An 8,927-nucleotide genomic window follows, 5' to 3' on the forward strand; every position below is an offset into this window, starting at 1 on the left:
GAACCACTGTTGAAAATAACCGCCATCTACAAGCGACCGTTACGTACAACCACACTCTTTATTCCATACATACTCTTTCGGAGGTTTTTTTATACTTCTTTTATTAAATTCATGTCACGTGTCAAGATTTAATTTTAGACTTCTGTAATTTGAAAAATGGAGCGCCGCATTCCCCCATCTCATGCAACATCTGTCCTTTTTTTCTTTTTTTTAGTTCATATTTTATTTTATTTTATTTTAATGATTAAATTAGGATTAGTAATGCGCCTTTGGTCCATTTTATTACTTAATGATCCTATATATATATATATATATATATATATATATATATATATATATATATATATATATATATATATATATATGAATTTAATTGATATACACTGTCAGTGTAAAGATTTTTTACAGTGTCAGTTAATCACAACCACTGATATGTTTGAAAGGTTTGACTTTTATTTTAAACATTTAAAAAGTAATACAAACGGGTGATTGTGATGCAGTGACAGTGTAAAACTTTTTACACTGACAGTGTATAACAATTAATCTCTCTCTATATATATATATATATAATTTTTTAATGAATCCTATATATTAGTTAGGCACTATAAAAAAATTTAAAAATATATCATTAATTTTTAGAGATGCATCTTCCGACTCATCCTTATACACAAATTTAGTTAGTTTTTTAATCACATCAAAATTTTAAGAATAAATAATCTCCAAAAAAATTCTAAAAATATATTCGAAAAACCTAAAAAAAAACACAGATCAATCAGTCACATATATGGTGTGTGCAACAGGGTCTTGGACTTTTTTTTTTATTACTGTTTTAGGATTATCAGGTTGGAGCGTTTATACCTTCCAAATTGATGCAATATCATGTGATGTATTGTTTAAATTGTAATCAATTCTTTAATTCTCCCAGGGACTTGGTGTATTGAAACAGAAATTCCCAAATATTCATGTTTTAGCTTTAACAGCTACCACAACAACTACTAGTGTAAAAGAAGATGTTGTGCAAGCACTCGGTCTATTAACGACATTGTTTTTCGGCAAATTTTAATCGCCCAAATTTACGGTGTGTTAAACAAGTACCAGCTTTTATTAAACCTTGAATCCATGATTTGAACTTTGCAGGTATTCTGTTGTTCCCGAGACCAAAAAGTGTCTGGAGGATATTGCATTTTCTGCTCCGATTGCTTTTGAAAATACATTTAAAATTTTTTTTTAAAGATATGTGTGAAATATAAAATTTGGATGTGACTCAAAAAAAAATGAAATATATGTATTGGTATACGTCCAAAGATATATATCCAGAAATTGAGAATATTTTTTTATTTTTATACGTCCAAGAAACATATACAGTACATTAAAATGCCCCACAATATATGATTGGATCCTTCTTTTGGACCTTTTCTTTTATACCCAATTATTTTTTCTTTTGTTTTCATTTATTTATTATTATTTAGTTTTTACTCTAAAATCATTTTAGATTAAAATATAAAAAATATCCCAAAATAAAAAATAAAAAAATGTTTTCTTACTTTTATTAAAAAGATAGCAAATTTATCCAAAAAAATGTTATCTTTTCGATTTTGTGATTAATATTTGTTTTGTTTTATATTTATTTATGTTGATTTTATTTTTGGCAAAATACCTTTTTAATTCCTTAATTTTATTCTGATCTATTTTTGTCCCTTAATTTAAAAAAGTGCCAATGTATCTTTATATATTCAAACAACGTCAATTAAGTCTTTTTCGTCCAATTTTTAAAAACGGCGTCAATTTCTGCAAACGTGGCAACTGGTCATACGTGTGGTATCTATTCATCATCAAGGTAGTTTACAAAATTCTACAAAATTTTGCCTTGAGTTAGAATTCAAACTAAGTACACCTTAGTTAAAGTATATATCTCATTTGTAAATTATATATCTCATTTGTAAATTAAACCATCAAAGATGAAGTGGCCTAGTGGTAAACTATCTTATACCTCAACCAAGGTGTCAATGGTTTAAATCCCAACTCAAGGCAAAATTTTAGAAATTTTCTTGGATTTTTGATGACCTTGATGATGAATAGATGTCACACGTATGAACAGTTGCCGCATCAGATGCCACGCGTGTAGAAATTGACAATGTTGGTGAAAATTGGATGGAAATGACTTCAATGTTGGTGAAAATTGGATGGAAATGACTTAAATGACGTTGTTTGAAGATATAATGGACTACATTGACACTTTTTTTAATTGAGGGACCAAAATGGACTCGAAGGTTAAGGGACTAAAAAGAGCTTTTTGTCTTTATTTTATCATTATTATTTGATTATTTCATTGTCCATTATTCTGCAAATGACAAATGTATCTCTCATCCCTTTTATTTCAATTTGTACTTATTTGTTTTTATTTTCTTGTCTTTAGTTAGATAAATGAACTAATTTAAAAAATGACAAGAATACAATCAATCTTTCAAAAAAAAAAAATATTTGGTCAACACCAAGCTTCCACCATTTAATTTCAAAACCATTTTGTTTTAAATCATTTTTCCTCATCCATTTCAAATATCTCATTTTTAATCCAAATCATTTCACAATTGCTAATCAAAAGTTTGATCCAACGTCAAACCATTTTCCCAAATAAAAATCAAAACACTTAATTCTTACTAAACAATTTTCAATAAAGATGGAAAAGGAACGGGATGGATAACACGAGCTCTATAGGCTAGGATTTGAGACGGATATCTCGCTCATCCAAACTCTCGCCATTGATAAAACGTTTAATGCTTTTGCAACCCGTTTCTCAATCAAAAAAATATCAAAACCATTGTACAAATAAGATGGAAAAAGAACATGGTGGATACACGAGCTCCAGAGGCTAGGGTTCGAGATGGATATCTCGCTCATCCAAACACTCTCCATCATCCAAAAATACATCAAACACATCAAACATTTTTGCCTCTTGGCACAACTTTCGAAACCCTTTTCAAAAGAAAGGTATTTTGTCTTGAGACGGTGCTAGATAATGCTTCGTCCACAACCGTGTGGTTGAGATAAGTGACATTTTCTCATGAATGTTGATTTGTAAATCCATTCAATATGATGCAAATGTCCGCTCCTCACCTGTTTTGGGTAAGTAACGTTTTTTGACGATTGACACAAAATAATTTTCGCTAAAATCGACCAACAAACCAATATTTTCTACCCAGAGTTACTTAGCTTTGAGTTCTCCATCGCACCTGGAGATACGTATGAGCGAGATTCAAAGTCTCGTCAGGCACCCTAATAAAAAATAAATTATTTTGTCCTATTCTTTTTCCTTTTAATAACTTGAGAAGCCTAACATTCGCAAAGCTAACACTAATGTGCACAACTAACCAAATGGTTCTCGTTGAGAACAATGGACGTGAGGGGTGTTAATACCTTCCCTTTGCATAATCAACTCTCAAACCCTGATTTTGTTGCGATGACCATAATCATAGTCGTTCTTTTTGGATTTTATCGATATTTTTTCTTTTCCTTTTTAGGAATAAATAGAGTTCGGTGGCGACTCTGTTAAATCTATCCCGCGAATGTGCGGTTGTGCTTCGCGAGGTCCCATTCTCGTTTTTCGAGGTCGACAATCACAACACAAGATTATAACATGGAAACTCCAAAATCTTAGGGAAAAACCACGGTCGTTTCCAATAGACAACAAGAGAATAACATTATGTGAAAATTGTTATAACATACAAATACCTCAATTAATCAAGATCCTCGGTACACTCACACCCTCCAAAATAAATATTTAACTACATCTCACAACACTCTAATACAAGAGTATAAGAGAACAAAGAAAATCAAATAAAAGCTTAAAGTTATTTTGACTGGTGTAACTTGGAATGAACAACTTGAATCTTATATATAGCCTTTGACTCTTTCTTCCTTTACAAAATTAAGTGATGTGTGACTTCAAAGAACTGTATCTTATATATAGACTTGGACTCTCTCTACATTCATAAAACTAAGTGATGTCTGACTTCTTCAACATGTATATTTTCAACCAACCCCAACACCAGACAACACAAAACAAAAGGCCAAACCTCTGGACACACTTCCAATGTGCAAACGGGCATGTATGGATAAAGAACTTTGAAGACGCCATACAAAAATCAAAATTTGTATGCACACTTTAAAGTACCACAATCCGTTTTTCCCTCTTTATTCAGTATCATTTGAAACTCAAAGAAAATAACACAAAAGGTTAAGAAACACCATTTGAATGCGAACTAGTCAAAATTTCTCAATTTATGCTCATTCTCATTCAAACTAAGTTAATTAATAAATTTAGGTTATTAATTCTCACATTTGAAGAATATTCAATAAATTTATCATCAGAATCTTGCTTTTTCTTATTATGTTTCTAGTTTTTAATTAAACTACCTTATATCAATGCTAAATCATTTTTATCCTAGTTTGCTTTGGTTTGAGTTTAAGAGATTTGGGGGATAGGGTTTATGCATGGTTTGAAGTTTGTTGCGAACTATATGGATATCAAAATTTGTATGCCTTATATGGATATTAAAACTCGTATGCCTCATATGGAAATCAAAATATGGATGTGTAACACCTGAGACCGAAGAGGACAGAGAATGGTTACATGTAACACCCGAGGATAAGGGAGTGGTTGTCGGTGCACGAGGCATGACAATGAGACACTCCTAGCATCTTCTAGGGAAAAACCGAATTCACATCGAAATGAGAGGGATATTGAGGTTGTGCAGGTATGGGACTGCGTGGTTGATTAAAGGCTTATAAGGATTAATTGGTACTACCTATACCAATAAGATGCATCTTTTTTATGGTAGCCTAACAGATAAGAACTTCATAGTTAAGCGTGCTTGACTTGGAGTAGTATTTGGATGAGTGACCTTCTGAGAAGTTCTCCGGAAAGCGTGTGAGTAAGGATAAAACATTCTGAAAAAGGCACGTGTTGGTTTGTGGGGTCAGTCGGTAATCCTGAAAGAAGTTTGGGGCGTTACAGGATGCCTTATACGAAGATTGATGTATGAATGATATTAGTTATGTTTATGTTTCTTTAATTTATCAGTTATGTTTTTGTTTCTTTAATTCATTATGTTTTGAGTTAATTATGAAAAAATTGTGATCTTAGTTTGGATGGGTGTGTGTTATGACAATATTTGGATTTTGGATTTGTATATGATATATTTGTATGCATATATTTACGTTTGGATTAGTGCATAGTATAGAATTGTGTATGCTCCATTTTTATGCTTGTATTTCATTGATTCAACTATCTAAATTAGGAATTTTTAATAGAAAAATAACTTATGAGTGTTTTCGTTTGATATGTTTACTTATGTTGACTACCTTATCTTGTGTGATTATAGAAAAATGGTTGACAGACAACTAAGGTACATACGTGATCAGTTGTCTCAGCATCCTTTAGTGTGTAGGGAGAAAGTTAAATCATTCTGTGTAATTGGATCATCGTCCCAAGGTCAATGATCTTCAGCACATGATGATACGCATGTTGTTGCTATATAAGCTCCTGCAACACAACCTCCAGTGGGACCTGATGCCGCTACACCTCAGGGTTTTCCTATAGTCCTAGATGGAATGTCACTACTCCCTCAGTATGCAAATCATATTGCAGATCATGTGTGGGAAGAAGAGGTAGAATAAATTTTTAATTATGCTTTTTAAACAATTATTTTATACTAAGAGAATGGGCATGGTATAGATGTGTTTATTTTTGTAGTCGTGACACCAAAGTGTATAAATCATGGTAGGAAGATATCAAAGTTGTCACAACCAAATGAACCATGGTTTGAATAAGTATTAGAAGCATTTGGACTAAAAGACTTTTATCAGACAAGTTATGGTTACATTGACCATGGTCTTTGGTATTTGTTGAGAGATGACACTCATAGACATCATGATTTAATCATCTCATTAGTGAGATGAGTATTACTATAGATGATGTATAATGCATTCTCCATTTTCTCGTGATGTATCATTACTCTAGATTATGTATCATGCATTTGTTGGATCACTCTTGAATTCATATATTTGTAGCATTAGACTTATTGGTGACATAATTAGGAGTTGATCAGGGCGATATGAAAAAGGTGATTGTAGATTGTCGCATCTCGAAAAATACGATTCCTCGCGATGGTCGCGGAAAAAATTAGTGTTCGAACAGAGTCGCCACCGAACTTTATTTATCCCAATGAAGGGATAGGAAAATATCGATAAAACCTTTAGGAAACGGAATAATGGTCGTCGCAACCATATTCGGGTTCGGGAGTGGATTACGTAAGGGGAAGGTATTAGCATCCCTTACGTCCGTTGTACTCAACGGGAACCTTTTAGTTCTAATGTGCGTTTTGAGTGTTAATTTATGTTTGTTTGTTATCTTTGGGTTATAAGATTTATTAAAAATAGAAATGGATGAGAACCTCAGAAAGGGAAAAGGGAGGTTTTTTATTAGTGTGCTCGCTGATAACACGAAATTATATCGCTTTTTAAGACTTAATTCAATTAAATTATATTATCATTTACTTTAGTTTATCTCATTTTATCAGATATTATGCAGTATTTCCTTGCTATTTATATCAGGTACCCATTTTGAAGCAAAAGTGAAAAAGGGAAGAAAAGGAGGTGTAAAAAGGAACAAAAAGGAGAGAAAAGGAACCAAATGCCAAAGCCCAGCCCAAAGCGCACAAGTCACCAATGCTGTGCCTGTGACGGACGTCACAGGGTGTGTGACGAGCGTCACGCAAAACAGACTTGTGACGGACGTCACACATAGCGTGACGAGCGTCACACAACTCCACTACCTTTTTGGCGCAAGTATCGCCCTCAGAAAGACTTGAAGAATAACGTTAAGGAGTTGGTCTCCTATATGCACGCCGTGGATATAGCCACGCTGAAGAAGGGGAGAAACGGAATGCAGTTACCAAGGCTATTATAAATAGCCATCTCACAAACCAAAAGAGAGGAGGTTTTTGCACGCTCAGTTTTGCGAAAGCTCTGCCAAATTTTCCTTTCACGCCTTTGCCTATTTTTCTTCCTTTCCAGCATCGTTCACTTTATTTATTTTATTTTGCAAGCTTTATTTTCTTTCTCCCTTGCAATTTATTTTCCCCGTTCTTAGCTTTTAGATATTTTTCGCGTAGTAGTTTCTACACCGGAAACTACTGTGCAACTTTATACCGGATTTAACCTTACGTTATATCCCAGTTTTATTTCCTTGATTTATTTTACTGTTTAATTGAAGAATCCAAGAACAAATCCTACCGGCTTGTGGAGGAGTGTTCAAGACCATTGTATTACGCATTCAGGTTCTTTAATCGTTATTTAATTTTTAATGTTTTATTCTATTGTTTATTTACATTGCATGCCTGGAATGAGTCTGTTTATGCATGATATAGATTCTTATTTATTTAGCATGTCTGGCTAATTTGCCTAGGTATCGGTATGTAAAGTAAGCAGAAAAAGGGGTCAAGACTAAGTCGGTCTATTCAAACTTAAAATTAGAATCAATCTTTTTATGGTCTTAACTTACAGGTTTAATAACAAGATTTTTTACAAAAGTAAAAGGCATAAAGAAGTTGAAACCAACAGAGCGAGAGTTTGAGGTTTTAACTGGACAGTGTAAGTTAGTCATTAAGTCTATCTCAGGGCGAGAGCAAGTTTTAGAATTAATTAAATTCTGACTTTTTTCCAAAAAGCATTTTTAAAGATTGAATGTGAGGACGAGAGTTAAGCATTTAGATTTAATTGTATAACCTAAGTCAACAGAGCGAAAGTTTGAGATAAGGGTGTTTAAAACGGTCAGTATTTTCTTAAAAAGAGTTTCTGCAACTTTATTGTTTTCAAAATATGATTTTTGACTTAATTATAAGTGACAGCTACATTAATCTAAGATCATGGTTTCTTCAACAGAGCGAGAGTTTGAGATAAAACCTTTAACCAATAAAGTTAATCGAAACGATTTATTTTAAAACCGAGAGACCGACAAGGAATTGATTCCCTAGTTTTGACGAACTACATACCGATATCCGTTTTATTGATATTTAATCTAGATATTAGTTTAGCTCTTAGTTTTTCCCCAAGCAATCAAACATTTTCACCTTAGATTTACGTAGTAACTTTAGATAACGGTATATCGATTCATAAGTCCCTGTGGGATCGATATCTTTTAAAACTACGCGATAGAACTGTGCACTTGCAGTTTGTATCCCATTCTCGACTCACACAGTCGAGCGATCAAGTTTTTGGCGCCGATGCCGGGGACTTTTATTCAATCGATATCGTAACTCTTCCGTTACGATGTAGAGACTAAGGTTTCTTTTTCCTTCTACTCTTTCTTTTGTTGATTTGTATGCCACGCACTCGCTCTCAAGGCGAACCGCTCTATTTACGAATCAACGATATCGAACTATATCTCCGAGTCTTACGACGAATTCGGGAATATCGTGCTGAAAACAATCTCCCTCCTATAAACCTTCCTGATATCAAAAACATTTTTCCTTCTTTAACCGAGATGGCAGAACCAGCTCGTGCTCTTAGAGATTACGCTGCTCCATCGCAAGATGAACCGCATTCAAGTATTGCTCCTCCCGCAATCGAAGCAAACAACTTTGAACTTAAACCTTCACTGTTGCAGGCTGTGCAACAGAACCAATTCTCTGGAAATCTTACCGAAGATCCAAACCTTCATTTATCCGTATTTGTTCAATATGCTGATACTGTTAAAGCTAATGGTGTCACTTCAGAGGCAATTCGACTTCGTCTTTTTCCTTTCTCATTAAGAGATAGCGCTAGAAGATGGCTTCAATCTCTTCCTTCCAACTCAGTCACCACATGGAACGAGTTGAAGAAAGTTTTTCTTGCCCGATATTTTCCGCCAAGCAAAACAGCTATGTTAA

The sequence above is a fragment of the Lathyrus oleraceus genome, chromosome 7, assembly GCF_024323335.1.
Source record: "Lathyrus oleraceus cultivar Zhongwan6 chromosome 7, CAAS_Psat_ZW6_1.0, whole genome shotgun sequence".
In the NCBI taxonomy this organism is placed as follows: Eukaryota; Viridiplantae; Streptophyta; class Magnoliopsida; order Fabales; family Fabaceae; genus Lathyrus; species Lathyrus oleraceus.